The sequence below is a fragment of the Miniopterus natalensis genome, chromosome 6 (genome assembly GCF_054644295.1).
Source record: "Miniopterus natalensis isolate mMinNat1 chromosome 6, mMinNat1.hap1, whole genome shotgun sequence".
In the NCBI taxonomy this organism is placed as follows: Eukaryota; Metazoa; Chordata; class Mammalia; order Chiroptera; family Miniopteridae; genus Miniopterus; species Miniopterus natalensis.
Window position 1 is genome coordinate 54,220,211 of NC_142086.1, and position 14,833 is coordinate 54,235,043.

The 14,833-nt window shown below is 43.3% G+C and overlaps 1 protein-coding gene across 3 annotated transcripts in view; it reads right to left on the bottom strand.

The window, feature by feature from the left end:
- Window positions 1-14,833, bottom strand: part of ST6GAL1 (ST6 beta-galactoside alpha-2,6-sialyltransferase 1) — an 82,085-nt gene that overhangs the window by 51,941 nt on the left and 15,311 nt on the right. The window contains exons 1-2 of one of the 3 annotated variants that reach the window (XM_016200074.2): window positions 939-1,053; window positions 335-452 (exon numbers count right to left, since the gene is read on the bottom strand). The exons of 1 other annotated variant lie outside the window; for it this stretch is intronic. The gene's annotated coding sequence lies outside the window, so the exon portion shown is untranslated. Of the gene's footprint in view, window positions 1-334; window positions 453-938; window positions 1,054-14,833 lie in introns of those variants that run through there. One more of the 3 variants, XM_016200075.2, reaches the window with a different exon arrangement.

Genomic DNA, 14,833 nt, shown 5'->3' on the forward strand with positions numbered 1-14,833 from the left:
CTAGGAAGCTGGCATGAGCCAGTCCCTTTAGTGCGTGAGAGAGCTCACCCCCAGGCTATGACCTCCATGTGTCAGGAAGTGATGGCAATAACTGCTTGTGAACTACAGCTCCCAAAGAAACAGACTGCTAGCCCTTGTCACGGCAAGTTTACACTCAGTGATAAATTTCTTTTAAAAAATTTATAAATGCCTGTAGCCCTGTATTCACAGAATCACTAAAGGACAGAAATCACTTAACTTGTTAGATTATGCATGACTGCATGCACAGGGGAAATAATGTGCTCTGGTGGCATGTGCACAAGCTCCTTGTCTGTCCAGAGAACAAACGCCTCACCTTAGGCCTGTTGTCGATAAATGAGATCTTGGTCACAATGATGAAGAGGGTGTTGAAGATTCTCAAAGATCCCAAGAGAACTCTTTCATGAGTGTCAAGTCTAGAATGTTTCAGCATTCTATAGAAGAGGAAACTGAAGCTGAAGAAGGTCCTAGGACTTGCCCGAGAATATCTGGCTACTAAAAGCCAACATGCACCCCTCCCTACAATCCAACAGTAAGGCATCCAAAATATGCCAAATCCTGCATGCAGACCCAATCACATGCAGACTTGAGAGGATATAGGGGAAGGAAGGCTACAGAAGGGAGGGCGCTTTCCCTGGGCTCCCCACTGTCCTTCCAAACCCTCATCAGAGCTGGGGTAGGAATGGCAGAGCTGCGAGCTTACCTTTTGACCACATCCAGTTAGAGCAATCAGTTCAACCAAGATGCTGATAACTGTGAGCTCAGTACAGAGGGCCCAGAGGTAACTGTCGCTCCCCCTTCCCTCAAGATGCAGTCTTAAAAACCACAGGAAATCAGAAGAAGACCCAAATACCTAACACACTATTTACTTTGTCTGTTTCACCCCCACTAAACATTGAGTAATTGAACCATCTAGTTACCTCAGTGTTCCCAGGGCCAAGATCAGTACCAGTGGCTTAGCTTCGTCTGTCAAAGGAGGGAGTGTTTTCTTTTGCAAAGAAGCTCAAGAATCTTAGACCAGAAGGAGGGGCCCCACTGGGATCAAGGAAGCCTTCCTGATGGGAAAGACCTGGAAGAAAGAGGGAAATGGCATGGAGGTGGACCAGGGCAGGGCATAGGGCACAGGGAGAGGTTCAAGTCAGCCCAAGCAGTTATGTAAAGCTGGGGCTGAAAGGGAGACTCGGGCCTCACTGTGTGGCATGGTGAGTGGCAGGCGGAAGAGCCTGGAGTTTATTAGCTACATAGTGAAGAGCCGATAAAAAGCTTCAGAGCAGGGCAGGAAACTGCCGAGCAGGTGGGGGGCTGTGCAAGTTCAGCAGGAGAGGAGGCACCCCCTCTCCACTTCCTGAAAGCAAGTGCCCAATAAACAAATAATAGCCAGTGCTTCTTAGGCACCTACTATGTGCCTGGCACATGCCATATACCTGTTTAATCTTCAAAATAACCCCATAAGACAGGTAATTGTCTAACCTATTTTACAAGTGAGGAAACTGAGGCACAGAGAGGTTATAGGATTGCCCTACTGTGAAGAGGCAAAGCCAGAATCTTAACTCAGACTTGACTCAAGGTCCAACAGGCCAAGAAAGCTGGTTCAGCCCCCTGTGCTGATGAGAACAGAGACTGAAATGAGGAAGATCCTCACACAAGGCCGGGCTTGGAAGACTGGTGCTGAACTTCACGTGACCCCAGCTTTGGAGACAGACAAATCCAGATTTGGATCACAGTTTGGTTATTCATCACTGTGTGATTGTAGGCAAACGACATGAGCCCTTGGGGCCTCAGTTTTCTCATCTATAAAATGTGTGCAAAACCACCCATCTCACAGGATCTCTGTGAGGGTTAGAAGGATCAATCACGCATTATCCAGCATGTGCCAGGTGCTTAGTAAATGGTGACATGCAAACCTGGTGGCGTATGGGAAGGAGGGGCAAAAGGCTGTGGCCTGGCTTAGCCACTGTGGGTAGAGGAAGTCTTCGTTTCTGAGAGTAAGATATAAACTTTTGGGAGTGTCACGGGTCAATATCTGCCTTTGGCTAAACATAGAACCTTGATATTCATCTCAACAAAACTGGTACCTGGCGCTTTCAGGGCTAACAATTTCAAACACTGCTCCACAGCAAAAAGAACCAGAATTTGGGGCCCTCACGAGAGTCAGGGACACGGGGCTGTTACAAGAAGGAGGAATTCCTAGAAAAGCCTGAAACCAGGACACAGTTGTGAGGTCCCCAGCTCTCCTGCCTAATCACTGTGTACTTGAGAGTCACTTTTCCTCTCCGAGCCTATTTCCTCCCAAAGCAAGGGGCTTAATACTCCTTACTTCACAGGGTTGCGATGAAGCACAAGGGAAATAAGAAATGAGAAGGGGCTTTTAAGCTATGCAGATTAAAACAATTAATTTAAATTTCTCCAAGACAGTGGTTGACCTTCATCACCTCAATAAAGCCATAGGAAATAAAGCTGTAGATGAAGTACCCACCCCCATCTGAAAGAGAAAAAAGAAACACTGTTGGACAAACACTCAAGACACTAAAGGTTTCTTCTATTGAAGTATCATTCAATGATGAATTGAGAACTACAACTGTTAAAAGAATCATTTCTCTATGATCATCAAGATGCAAACACAAAGTTGTTCAATCTTCTCAGAGCTTGTATACCCGAGGGCCCAGGGAAGATGCCGGGAAGTTGGGCTCTCGTTTCCGCAGAACGGAGCTCACAGCCCTAGATAGGAAGAGTCAGTAGACCCAAATCCTCACAATGAAGCCTGCTGTCTTCTCTCTGGATTTTCCCTCACTTTAGAAAATAGGCCAAACTCACTCCACCTCCCAGCCTCACCCTTAGGTCTCTTGCAACTGGAATGTGCCCAGGGAAAAAACAGGCAATCAGTGACATGGTCCCAGAGCAAGACCAGGGCAGGCCCACAGCAGAGGCCTGGGCACCCAGTCTTGATTTCCAGAGAAATGCTTCTCTTCTGGTCAGCTGCACCCAGTCTCTGAGCTGAGAGAGTATTGGGGGTTTCCTGGCCTCACCTCTGAGCCTGGGCCAGATGGTGTTCAAATAAACTAAAGGGTACCCACTCCCTTCAACCTCTCAACCCCTACTCCCCCCACCAATCAAAAGCAGTAGAGAAAAAATACTTTGAGTTTTCACTTGGTCTTCAAGCAGACAGGTTATTTAGAATCACAACCCCCTCCTCTGTTTGGGCTCTTCCCAGTCATCTGGAATGGGTGTATGCATGTAGCAGGAACATGTCCAACTTAGGGGCTCTGAGCCTGAACACAGAGTGAGAGTGGGAGGAAGATTTTAAAGATGTTGTTCTACTTTCCTTGGCCTACATGGTTTTGGATGAGAGAAGTCTGCAGTTATTTGAGCAGGTTTTCCTAATGCCTAAGTGCCATATTTCCCTGGCTGCTCTCAATAATTTTTTTTTTAATCTTTGGTTTTCAACAATTTAACTATGATGTGGCTAAGTAGTTGTTGAGTTTACCCTGTTTGGGATTCACTGAGATTCTATAATTTGTAAATTTATGTCTTTCATCAAATTTGGGACATTTTCATCCATTCTAACTTCAAATATTTTTCCTGCACCAAAATCTTTTTTTTTACCTTTTGGAATGACACTCAATAACAGGAATTTTTCAACTTTTAATGTTGTCCCACAGTATCCTGAGACACTCCTCATTTTTTTCCAATAAAAAGTACATTTACAACCTAAAACTAATTATTGAATGCCAACTGTAATTGAAAATTTTTAAGTTAAAACATCAAAAAGTACATTTACAAATATTATGTAATTTCCATTGATCTATCTTCAAGTTCACTGCCTTTTTTCCCCCTGTCATCTTTTTTGTCATTGAGTCCATGCAGTAAATTTATTACTTCAGATGTTGTGTTTTCAGTTCTAAAACACCCATCTGGTTATTTTGTATAGTTTCTATTTTCTGCTGAGAACTTCTATCTTTTAATTCAAGAGTGGAAAATGGTTATAAATAGTTACTTTAAGTCTGTCTGATAATTGCACCATCTGAGTCATCTCAGGGTTGGAACATGCTGTCTTTTCCTTTGAGTATTGTTCAGATTTTCCTGGTTTTTTAATATTGAGTAAACTTGGGTTGTACACTGGACTTTTGAATAGTATGTTGTGAGACGGGATCTTACTAAAAACCTCTGAAAAAATGTTGATATTTTTGTTTGTTTAGCAGATAATTAACTCACCTACATTCAAATTGAAAGTTCTGTCTTACCTTTTGTAACTGCTAACTCTGGTTTCAGTTTGGTTTTCAAAGCATTTCACAGGCCATTTGGGTCTTCCTGTCACATAGGCAACTCATAGGTTTACCTGGGACTTGGGTAGTGTTCATATCAGAGTTAAGTTGTCAAAACCTTTGTTGTGTTTCTTTGGGTCTGTACCATGCACGCAAGCACACCTTGTAGTATGCCCATGACTTACATCAGTCCATACACAGACTTAGTGGGTCCCTTTTCTATCTCTCTGGCTTCCAGTGGCTCCTTTTCCTGGTTCCCCTGGCTGAAAAGATAGGGTTAACCCAGTGACTATCATTTTTGTTTCAGTAAATACTTAAACGAACCAAATTTGTGTGTCTGAGTGGATCCTTTGAGAAGCCATGTAGCAGAATGGGAGGATAACTGCATATGGTGGGCGAGGAGATCTGGCTTCCAGGACTGGATCTCCTTTGGGTCTGAGTTTTCTGTTCTAAATCATGACTACCCAGAATAAACTGATCTTTACCTGCACATAGCTGACCTTTGTAAAAGGCAAATGGAATTGGGTCATTTTTAAGTTTACCCTCCAGTATCTTCCTGATACACACAGAATAAAATCCAAACTCTTTAAAAAAAAAGTCTTTATTGATTTCAAAGAGAGAAAGGAAGAGAAATACCAGTGGTGAGAGAGTCATTGATTGGCTGCCTCCTGCATGCCCCCTGCTGGGGATTGAGCCCACAGCCCGGGCATGTGCCCTGACTGGGAATCGAACCACTATCTCCTGGATCATGGGTTGATGTTCAACTGCTAAGCCACGCTGGCCAGGCAAATCCACTCTTTAAGCTACCCTCTAAGACCTGTTGTGATTTTTACTGCTGCTTCTGTTATCTGTACCCTCATCTGCTGCTGCTTCCCCACAGCCCTCACATTCCAGCCATACTGACCTAAGGTTCATCCCTCCCACTTCACCATTTCCCACATGTACCAGCGTCCTCAACCTTGAGCTGAAATTTCTCTCTCTGTCAAATATATAAATGTCCTGACTTCCATGCAAACTGCTCAAGAACTTCTGTGAGGCTCTCCCAGACTCTCCCAGTCCTTCCCTTCCTGTGTCCCATGGCTCTCTGGAAGCACCCTAGTAGCACTTTCTGGTGGATGGTAATCACATTTTATAGGTCCCTCTCTTACTACACTGGTGTCTTTCAAAATATGTATTAATTTACAGTAGTGGATCTAGAAATCAATTTAGAGCCCAGTACCAGCCTTTAAAAAATAGGCTACACTAATTAAGAAAATAGAAAAATTCATTGCATGTAATAAGGGTGGATCATGTTTCATGAAACTTTTGTCTTGGATACTTAGAAAGATAGATACAGAAAGATGACAGACAATGAACTCCTATGGATCCATGTCCCAGATTCAATAATCATCGACTATGTCCAATCTTATTACTACCCACTCCTGTACCTCCTAGATTATTTTGAAACAAATTACAAACAGCATGTCATTTCATTCATAAATATTTCAGCCTGTATTTCTAAAAAAAATTAAAACTTTTTTAAAGTAACTACAATACCGTAAAATATATTAGTTATTGTTGGTAGCTGTCAAAAAAGCTTGTAAGATGTACAAGCTCCCAGGGACAGGTGCCACTTAATTTATCTCCACATTCTCAGGGCTGGGCACTCAGTAAGAGCTGAGTAATGGAGGGAGAAGAGAGGAAAGGGAAGGATAGAAGGTGGAAAGTTTGCAAATGGGAAGAGAAGGAGCACAGTCTCTTTCCTGTAGCTTTGAATCATCTTGTTCAATTTGGCAAAAATTTAGAGTATATTTTCATATCCACTGCTGGTGATTTTGCGGCAAAACTGATGAGCTCACCTCTCACTTGTTGCTAGGGAAAGGGGAGCTTATGCTGCCCACAAACTGATACAGGGCTGTATGTCAATAAACTGGAAGACATACAGGAAGTGATACCTCAAGGAAATGGAGTACCCCAGAACAACCAATGCATTTAAAACATTTGTGATTTTCTGACCTAGAATTCAAAGGCTGGGGTATTTCCTGCAAAGAAATAGTTTTACATTAATAATTATATTTATAAGTAATATAACATTTTAATTATAAATTTATAATTTTTAGAGCCTAATTATAAAAGACAGAAAAGGAATATTAATCATGTGATTGCAGGCTGTAGCATCAAACATAATGTCAAGAAGTTTGGAAACAACCTAAATATCTAGCCATAGGGACAAATAAATTCTGATACAGAATTCAGTGATATCCTCTGAAGCTATCAGCATACTCTATGCACTATAAAAATGGGAACGTGTTCATGATAAGAAGAAAAACAACATCAACTTCATCCACACTAAAATTATATCAGAAACTATTGTTTTCATAAATGGACAATGATTGCAAACTGAACAGCATTGTGTCAGAATGCCAGGATTTTAAAAGTGTATCTTTATTGTTTTTGCAATGTTTGTGAATAAAATAAGAAAAATAATCATCGAACCAATTTAGTTGCCTTCAGAGCAGGCACAAGGCCCTCTTAATCCAGTTGCCCCTCCATTTGAGCACTATCAGGGCATTCCGGGAAAGGGGTAAAACTGGCCTCCTCCAAAGGATCTGCCTTCTAGTAAGTAGGGTGGAGCAAACATTTACTCAGCACCTCACAACCTGGCCCTGGCTGGCTAGCTGAGCTCTCTGTCTGTGTTACAACCTAAATCTTCACATAACTTCTAAAAGGAAAGCATTATTTTTTATTATTATTTTAATCCCCACCCAAGGATATTTTTCCCATTGCTTTTCTGAGAGTGGAAGGGAGAGAGAGAGGGAGAGAAACATGGATATGAGAGAGACACATCGATTGGTTGCCTCCCGCACTTGCCCCGATAGGGGCAGCGATCGAGCCTGCAACCAAGGTGCATGCCCTTGGCAGGAATCAAACCTGGGACCCTTCAGTCCACAGGCCAAGGCTCTAACCATGGAGCCAAACTGTCTAGGGCTAAAAGGGAAGCATTATTAATGGTCTCAATTTCCATGAGAGGATCCTGCCTAGTGAAAGAACTCCCTGAACTTTGGCATATGCATTTGAAGACAATGGTTCCCTTTACTACACTCTGATCTCTCAGCTACCTCCCAGAAGGAACCATAACAATGGTTTGGAAATTGGCTACCCCTGCTTTGCCCCTAGGCCCCCCTCCCCATCACATTTAACACTGTCAACACCAGCAGCGGCTAAAACCCTCAGGAGTAATATCACAACATGAAGGCCACTGCTCATTTCCACCTATTCAATCCAATCATCCTTCCAGGTCCGTATCAAGCACTGCTCCCTTCCTGGAGGACTGGGAGTCCACCAGAGTGGGAAGAGCAGGGTCAGACCCGGTCAGAATCCAGCTCTGTCACTCTCCAGCTTTGTGACCCCAGGCAAGTTACCTAACCTCTCTGGGCTTCATTTCCTCAGCCATTAGACAGTGCTATAAACAATTCTTCATGTGACTGCTGATCTAAGTGAAATGTAAAACACTTAGACTGTCCTGCCCAATACAGTAGCCGCTAGCCACATGTGGCTATCAAGCCTTAGAAATGTGGCTAATCCATACTGAGATGTGCTATACATGTAAAATACACAACTGAGTTTGAGGATTTCATATGGAAAAAAAGAATGTAAGAAGTTAGAGTAATAATTTTTACATTGACTACATGATAAAGTAAATACTATTTTGGATACATTGAGTTAAATAAAACACAAGTAATCTCATCTGTTTATTTTTACTTTTTAATGTATTAAAATTATTAAATTACATATGTGGCCCACATTTGTGGTTTGTTTTCTATTTCTACTGAATTTAGTAACTGCTCGATGTTAGTTCTTTCTCTATTTTTCCCTTGCCATTCACAGGCCACCTAGAGTGCTCAGCATTGTCAACAGTATCTAAAGTCTTTAACTGCATCTGAGGTACCAGGTGAGTCCCTTCCTCTTTCCAGGCCCCTGGTTACTAACCTGACACATATGAAAAAGAATAGAAAGGAAACTAGATTTAGAACCAGAAGATGGGCTCTACTCCTGATTCTACCATTACTAATTAGGAAGCCCTTGACATGTCATTTTACTCCTCTGAGCCCTAGTTTTGTCATTTACAAAACAGGGAATAATAATATCCTGTTCGTGGCATGAGTGAATGCATATGAAAAGCTTAATAAACTGTAAAGGACCATCCAGGCCAGGATTAAGTAGTATAATTTGCACAGTGAGGAGGTTGGGCAGTCCTGTCTGTCTCCTCTGCTATTCTCTACCTTCCATTTTGTACTGCTATTTAACTATTTTCCAGGTTTCCTGTCTCTAAAATCAAGTTTCCCCAAGAACATATCTCTTCCTTCTCACATGTCGCCCAACACAGCCAAAACAGAGAGCCGCAGGCAGACTCCTCGAACCACCTCCCTGACCGAGTGTACCCTGTGTACCAGGCATTAAGCTCCAGGTGCAGTGGTAGAGACGGCCTTGCAAAAAAAATACAATGCTACAACATGGAATATACTTGTAATGGAGGAATCAAGTAAGTGTAAATGCACCAGGGAAAGAGGAGGGTGCACCTTACTTGGGAAAAGCAGGTAAGGTGGTGGTGAGGCAGATGTATGAAATGGTCAACAAGAAGGACGCTGGGAGGCATTTACCAAACAGAAGGGAGAAAAGGTATGAACGAGCATGGAATGCTGTAGCGTTTAATCCAAAGTAAACATCAGCATATGATGTACAATGTGCCCCCTAACACTATGAATCTTATCGTGAGGGACCCCTGGTTGAGGGGTTCTTCCTGCAGGTGGAACACCATTGCCTTCCTGCTTTTGCTGCTTGAGGTTTCCTGGGCTTATCCCACAATCCACTCAGGGATGTGTGCACTGAGCTCCTAGGAGCTTAAGTACCACCTGTGCCAACCGTATAAACCTCAGCTATTTCCACAGAGAGGCTTGTGAGAGCAGCAGCCCTGTCTCAAAACATCCTCTTTCTATTTTTAGCCAGTAACTACCTCCTTACCATCTACACTCTATTTTCCTCCCCTCAAGGCCAACTAGCATGAAAAACACAAAGCTATACCATCCTGCCGTTGGCAGGGTGGGCTTCTCTGCCTCATAGTGTGTTTCTTCCTAATTCCTAAGTAGGCTCTAGATTATTTCTAGTTAAACTAAACTGCAAACTCTTACTTTACCAAAAACACAATGCTCCACCTGCCCAGGTGGAAGCAAATACACAAAGCTTCTCGGGTGAGGATCTGAAGTTGAATTTCTGCAGTTGAGCTTGTCCTTCAGATTGGTATTCAAATATTTTAAGACTAATCTTGAAAGGTCATATTTTCATTTAAGAATGAAAAGACAAAAGATCAGAAAACGAGTGTTTCAGAGAGGAACGGTGAGCAAAGCAGTAGCTAAGTACCTATGCAGAGATGGCAGCTATGGGCCCGTGGCCACCTCTGCATATGTGGACAATGGAGCCACGCCTTACCCAGTGGTGAGTTACAAAATCAATGTCAGGGCCAAAAGTCCTTCTCCCTTGGAAAACTATTGATTAAAAGCATTTTCAGATTTTAAGTTATATCAACCTAGCGCAGTGTAGGGACTTTATTTGAATCCTGATATGAATAAACAAACTGTTTTTAAATTATATATGTAGCCCTGGTCAGTGTTGCTCAGTTGGTTGAAGCATCATCCCGTACTCTTGTAAGGTAGCGGGTTTGATTCCCATCAGGACACATACCTAGGCTGCAGGTTCAATCCCCGGTCAAGGGGTACATATGGGAGGCAACCAACTGATGTTTCTCTCTCACAACAATGTTTCTCTCTCTCTCTCTCTTCCTCTTCCCCTCTCTCTAAATATCAATGAACATGTCCTTGGGTGAGGATTAAAATAAGAATAATAAAAATTAAATTAAAATTATATATGGGTGTGTATATATATACATATACACACACACACATATATATACATACACACACACTCACACATACACATATATACTATAACAATTGGGAAAATTTTAATATTGACTCCATATCTAATAATATGAAGAAATTGTTCATTATTTAAATGTATAATAGCATATTGTAGTTAAGTTTTATTTTTAAAGAGTGCCTTTTAAACATACACACTGAAATATTTACAGATAAAATAAAAAAATAAACAGCTAAATTGGAAGTCCGCTAAGCTAATATATTATTTTGCATAGATAATCATGTGCAGTGTACATGAAAATTGAATACTAGGGCCTCCTACCCTAAATCACTCATAAAATACAGAATACATAATCTGTTTATACAATCCTGAACACTCATTCAAAAGTTCACTCAGTGGATTCAACATGGCTGGGTTATCCTCCAGTCCTGGAGATTATGAGTTCTTCTGGGTACCAGAATTCATTATCTTGAGTTTAGTATCATGCAGCACAAAAAAACAAGTATTTCAACACTGGGATCACATCCAGCCCAAGATGCTCACCCTGTGGAGACAGAGAAAATCCCTGATTCATGTCTCCCCACTTGCACTTTGCACGCCTTAAATTAAACTTAGTGGCTGTCAAAACTGTGAGCACTATTTTAGTTACTCTCTTTCTTGCTCAATGTCTCTAAAAAGGTGCTGAGAAGAGATTAAAGATGGCAGCGGACAGAGTGGAAGCCACACTGACACTCTCCCAGGACCAAACTGGGATTAAAACTAAAATATAGAAAAACCATCCTGAATAATCAACTGCAACTGAAGACAAGGAGGAAAAGTGGAGACGGCATAGAGACTGGTAGGAAGTGCAGAGGCACGAGAGGGCTGGCTGGGCTCCCAAAGGCAGCAGCTGAAGGTCCAGAGGGAAATCTCAGCTGTTGGAGGGTTCCCACTGAGGACTCTGGGGCCTAAACCCCAAGCTGGGCTCCCCAACCAAGAGCACAGGAACAGAGAAAGGTGCCCATATAACATCTGGCTGTGAAAAGCAGCTGGGTTTCTGTCTGCCAGGGGGACGACTGGAAATGCAGGTGCCCTCTTCATGTGCAGCCACTCACCTTGGGCTCCAGCAGAGGGAGGGCAGAGTGGACTGGAGCTGTGTGAGGAGAATCTAGCGTTGTCCGCTCTGGAGATAGAGCTCAGAGGGCAACCCTCTGGGCTCCTGTGCCGAGTCATTCCTCCATAATGCAGAGGCAGACATTTACCTTCCAAGCAGCTTTTGCCTGAGGGGGAAGCAATTGCCCCACCCTGCTGGAAAACCTCTCACCCTACCCTGTGGAGATTCTACAACCTGAGGCTCATTAAGAGAATCAAATTAATCAGCCTGCAGGTAGAGGCAGACCTCAGAGGGCTTTGAGGCTTTGCCTGATCTGCTTCTGGATCCAGGACTTGGAAAAGCAGACTTTGGTGTGCATCTTGGCCCTGTCCAAAAACACCCAGCCCCAACAGAGGGAGCCTCAAGCCGTGGGTTGTTGATAGCTTCAAACAGGGTACTCAAGGCCAGTCACAAACAGTGTCTGACATTGGCCTGCACCAGAGATCCTCCAAAAAAGACTGAGAGTTGTAGCAGGCCTACCTAATACATAGAAACAAACCTAAACAGGCAGACAAAATGGGGAGATAAAAAACAAGCCCCAAATGAAAGAACAAGAAAAGTCTCCAGAAAAAGAGCTAAATGAAATGGAGATAAGCAATCTGTCAGATAAAGGAGATCGAGGTTTGATTCCCAGTCAAGGCACATGCTGGGGTTGCGAGCTCAGTCCCCACTGCGGGGAGTGCAGGAGGCAGACAATCAACGACTCCCTCATCATTGATATTTCTATCTATCTCTCTCCCTCTCCCTTCCTCTCTCCGAAATCAATAAAGATTTTTTAAAAAAAAAAAAGCCACACAGCTAGAAAGGGACAGAACCAAGATTCAAATCTCACTCCCTAAGCCTAGCACCTTCTAGCATGCTGCTACCCCTGGGTGCAAATGAGGCATGTAAGGCACAGTTATTTAAGAAGATTCCTTTATTTTCTAAAACATTAAAAAAACAAACCAAAAAAAAAAAAAGAACAGGTCCTGTAAGGCAATTTTTTTCTTTAAATCTCAAGTCCATTGGTTTATTTTGGCAACTTAATTGAGTTAGACTGAACCTTCATGAAAGTGAGGTGACAAAGGATGTACTCTGCCCACAGGCCAGCCTAGCAGTGACGGCAGGTACCCCACAGGGAGTTTGACCTTAGAGTAGATGCCTTTATGAACTAGCTACTTCAGTTTCTCATGAAGGTATCTATCAAGTGCCTTCAAAGAGAACCCCACTCCAGGCAGTCTAAGTGCCATGGGAGACACGGCCACTCGGGTCAGAGTCCCAGTCCATAGGCAGCTCCAGGCGTTGTGGGGAGCAGGTATGTGGGGAAACAGTCATCCTCTGTCACAGAAAACTATCCTTCTACCATAACCAGAAAGACTAGAGAGGATGGGTCATGTTGGAAGGGCTTAGTAAAAGGTTCACCTCCTAAGTGCTGACCAGCAGAGGGAACCATCTGACCTAGATAGATAGTGGACTGTGAGCACCTTAAGGGCAAAGACCACATTTAATTTGCCTTTGTATGGCTGAAACCGTAGGCCTCAAATATATGTTGTGGGTGCTTTTGATCACAGTCATGCACCATGTTTACAATTCTGAAAGATATTGTGGTTGAATACTGAAACTGTTCTCAGTTGCCACAACAAAATCAAAAGTGCTATCTGAAGCACTGAATTCCTATCCTTCAAATCTAATTGGCCATATGGGAGATCAGCTGGAGATGAGGGAGATGGTAGAGCGGTACCCAAAAGGCCTCCTAAAGTATAGGATTTACTGATATTTCAAAGGATTATGAGCAGATCACCCCCTGTCATCAGCAGGGAGGGGAGGTGGCTGAGAAACGGAAGGTCGCTGTGGTGTCACTATGGGAAAGTGAAGCTCTGTGACTCAGTGGAACTCACTTCTGCCCACAAGTTAAATGTGCCCTCTTCCATCCAGCAGTAGAGTTAGGGGGACAAAAGAAGCAAGAGATATACAGATCATCACAGAAGGCACCGGGGCAGCTCACACTGGTGCCCAGTATGGGATGAGACCATCAGGCGACTAGCCCATGCTTCCAAGGAACCTAGGTCACAAGAGCATACACCTCACAGGAGATAATCCCAAGGTGGGGAAACTGTGAAAGGTCTATATCAGGCCATCCGGGGAAGAGCTACAGCCTCCTTTCACTTAATGTGTGGAAAGAACCAAAGGGCCTGGCATAAAGAATGTGTTCAATATGAGGTAACGCAGTAATAGGAGCCAAAGTCTCCCTGACCCCCAGTCTGCATTAGGAGGTCCTCTGCTGTGCTCCCACAGCACTCTGTGCAGACCACATCTTAGCACAACTCTCACAGTTTCTATGTTTCTCTCCTTTATAAGGGTGTGACCTTTCAGAGCACAGGAACCATTCTAGTCCTCCTGGGAATGAACCACACTGCTAGGTACTAAGCAATGACTTTTCCATGCCCTGAATTAATGAATCCTGAATGAGATCCCTATAGGAGACTCCCACTCCACCCAAGAGAAAATAAATGCCTGGCCTGGTAGAAAACCAAATCATAACAAGTCTAGGAAAGGGCAACTGGCTAGGTCCTATCTGCTTCTCCCATATTATAAACTAAAAGCTTCAATGGAAAGGTCTTGATCACATAAGAAAAAAAAAAAAAAGAACCAGTTAATTGCCACCAGGAGCACAGGGCAGGAGGCTGGCAAGGTGATTTATGACAAAACTGGAAAACCCTACTCAGCTGTTTGCAGGTGACCTGGAAGCGGGAGTAGAGGAAGTGGGGGACGGACAACCAAGATAGGCAATCATGGAGAACTCAGTGGAACCAGGATCTGAGTCAGCTGGATCTGGATAAAGCCAGGATGTGGTTTATATTATTTACTAAAATGTTAGAGAAAATCAGAAAAGACTGCAGGAAAGGACTGCAATGGCTTAAGAGAGAAGGACTGGAGAAGGTGATGCTGATAAACCTCACCCCACTTGCAATGGTCCCTGCCAGGGACTTCTTCATACTAGGTAACCATCCTTGGGGTAGGTTGAATACAGCTGTGAAGCCTGATGCCTATAAATAATCATCATATATGAACACCACTGTCTGAATGTGAACTATGTGTCAGGTGCAGTTTGTCTCCACCGAATTATTATAACAACATTGCAAGGTAGATGCAAGTCACCTGCATTTTGTAGGTAAAGATGAATGTCTTTCCATGAAGAGTTAAGCCCCTTGCCCAAGGTCATGTAGCTATTATAGAGCCAGGATTCAAATCCAACTAGTGGAGAGCCCAGGCCTACGGCACACAAGGGCAAGACCACGCCCACAGGCAGGAGTAGGTAAGGGAAGGCTTCCTGTGAAGAAATAGTGCTGGACCTAGACCTAGACAGATGTGTAGAATTTGAATGGCTGGAACAGTGCTGGAAGGACATCAGGAGATCCCGAAGATCCCTGAGATCCTGCAGGAGAAGATATTCAAATTCCAGTGCCCTGGAGTTATGCTACTTCTTAGCTGTGTGATTTTAAATAGGCTACTCAACTGCTTGGAGTGT